Source organism: Octodon degus, unplaced genomic scaffold, assembly GCF_000260255.1.
Source record: "Octodon degus isolate 3935 unplaced genomic scaffold, OctDeg1.0 scaffold00033, whole genome shotgun sequence".
In the NCBI taxonomy this organism is placed as follows: domain Eukaryota; kingdom Metazoa; phylum Chordata; class Mammalia; order Rodentia; family Octodontidae; genus Octodon; species Octodon degus.
In genome coordinates this window covers 17557201-17559938 of record NW_004524609.1, presented here as the reverse complement: position 1 = coordinate 17559938, position 2738 = coordinate 17557201, and the positions used below count along the sequence as shown (strand labels likewise).

The 2738-nt window shown below is 45.5% G+C and overlaps 1 pseudogene; it reads left to right on the top strand.

Annotated features, from left to right (window-relative positions):
• The first annotated feature begins 299 nt into the window (after positions 1–299).
• Positions 300–2472, top strand: LOC101575543 (annotated as a pseudogene).
• The last annotated feature ends 266 nt before the right edge of the window (positions 2473–2738 follow it).

The following is a 2738-nucleotide window of genomic DNA, read 5'->3' as shown; positions in this document are numbered from 1 at the left end:
CAGTCCCAGAAATGCTACTGCTGAACTGATGGGAAACATAGCTGAACACTTCACCCACATTAAAGATTTGTTAGGGTTAAAGTGCAGTGTGCTCCCCAAAGCTCATGTATTAAGGGCCAGATTCTCAGTACAGGAATTACGAATGTTCAGAGAAGAGACTGGGTCATGAGGGGACTCACCTCATTGATGCGCTAAGCCATTAAAGAGTTTGTAGCAGGGTCTCATTGAACGCGCCGGTAGGTGAGGGGCTTCTCGTGTGCCATCTCCACTAGAACAGCCAGGCCTATATGCAAGCGACCATGTCAAAGGGATCTGCAGTTGGTATTGACCTTGGCACCACCTACTCCTGTGTGGGCGTCTTCCAGCATGAAAAAGTGGGGATAATTGCCAATAATCAGGGAAACTGAACCACTCCAAGCTATGTCACTTTTACTGACACTGACCAACTCATTGGAGATGCTGCAAAAAATCAAGTGACTGTGAACCCTACCAACATAGTTTTTGGTGCTAAGCATCTGATTGGAAGTAGATCTGATGATGCTGTTGTCCAGTCTGATGTGAAGCACCAGCCCTTTATGGTGGTGAATGATGCAGGCAGGTCCAAGGTTCATGTAGAATACAAAGGAGAGACAAAGAGCTTCTACCCAGAGAAGATATCCGGTATGGTGCAGACAAAGATGAAGGAAGAAGACTGCAGAAGCTTATCTAGGGAAGACTGTTACCAATGCTCTGCTCACTGTGCCAGCTTACTTTAATGACTCTCAGCATCAGGCAACCAAAGATGCTGGAACTATTGCTGGTCTTAACGTACTTAGAATTCTCAATGAACCAACAGCTGCTGCTGTTGCTTATGGCTTAGACAAAAAGGCTGGAGCTGAAAGAAATGTGCTGATTTTTGATTTAGGAGGTGGCACTTTTGATGTGCCAATCCTCAGGATTGAAGATGGAATCTTTGAAGTGAAATCTACAGCTGGAGACACCCACATAGGTGGAGAAGGTTTTGACAACCGAATGGTCATTTTATTTATTTATTTATTTATTTATTTATTTATTTATTTGCAGAACCGGGGATTGAACTCAGGTCCTTGCGCTTGCCAGGGAAGCACTTACTCCACTGAACCATCTCCCCGGCCTGGTCATTCATTTTATTGCTGAATTCAAGTGCAAGCACAAGAAGGACATCAGTGAGAACAAAAGCACTGTCCACCATCTTCGTACTGCATGTGAGCGAGCTAAGAGAATCCTCTCTTCCAGCGCCCAAGCCAGTACTGAGATTGACTCCCTCTATGAAGGAATCGACTCCTACACCTCCATTACCACGCTTGATTTGAAGAGCTGGGTGCAGACCTGTTCCGTGGCACTCTGGACTCTGTGGAGAAGGCTCTTCGAGATGATACACTGGACAAATCTCAGATCCATGACATTGTCCTGGTGGGTGGTTCTATCTGTATCCCCAAGATCCAGAAGCTTCTGCAGGGCTTCTTCAGTGGAAAAGAATTGAATAAGAGCATCAATCCTGATGAGGCTGTTGCTTATGGTGCGGCTGTTCAGGCAACCATTTTATGTGGAGACAAGCCTGAAAATGCCCAAAATTTGCTACTGTTGGATGTCACTCCTCTTTCTCTTGGTACTGAAACTGCTGGTGGCATCATGACAGTCCTCATCAAGCGCAATACCACCGTTCCTACCAAGCAGACCCAGACCTTCACTATCTTCTCTGACAACCAGCCCGGCATGCTCATTCAGGTAGACGAAGGTGAGCAATCCATGACCAAGGAAAAAAAATTTGAGCCATGTCCTGCTTGGCTAGTTTGAGCTCATAGGCACACCTCGTGTGCCCTGTGGTGTTCCTCAGATGGAAGTAACTTTTGATATTGATGCCAATGGTATCCTCAATGTTTCTGCAGTCGACAAAAGTACAGGAAAAGAGAACAAGATTACCGTCGCTAACGATCAGGGATGTTTGAGCAAGGAGGACATAGAGCATATGGTCCAGGAAGCAGAGAAGTACAAAGCTGAAAATGAGAAGCAAAGGGACAAAGTGTCCTCCAAGAATTCGTTGGAGTTCTATGCTTTCAGTATGAAAGCAACTGCTGAAGATGAGAAGCTTCAAGGCAAGATTAATGATGAAGATAAACAGAAGATTCTTGACAAGTGTAATGAAATCATCAACTGGCTGGATAAGAATCAGACTGAGAAGAAAGAATTTGAACATCAGCAGAAGGAGCTGGAGGGGCCGGGGAGATGGCTCAGTGGAATAAGCGCTTCCCTGGCAAGCGCAAGGGCCTGAGTTCAATCCCCAGTTCCGCCAAAAAAAAAGAAGGAGCTGGAGAAAGTCTGCCATCCCATCATCACCAAGTTGTGCCAGAGTGCAGGAGGCAGGCCTGGAGGGATGCCTGGGGGCTTCCCTGGTGGAGGAGCTCCTCCCCTGGTGGTGCTTCCTCTGGGCCCACCATTGAAGAGGTTGATTAAGCCAACCCTAAATATAAATATAGCATTCTTCTACAACCAATAAAATTGAAGGAACTAAATTTGTAGCAAATGCTGTGGCAGTTATTAAAGTTGAGCTGCTATAGCAAAGTACTGGGCATTCTCAATACTTGAATGATGGAACATGTACACAGGGAAACAGCGTTGCACAATAAAAGTATTTAAATTGGCACCATAAAAAAAGAGTTTGTAGCAAAATAAGCTACTAGCATTGGAGTAGGTGGGTCAATAGCGGTGGGTCACTAGAG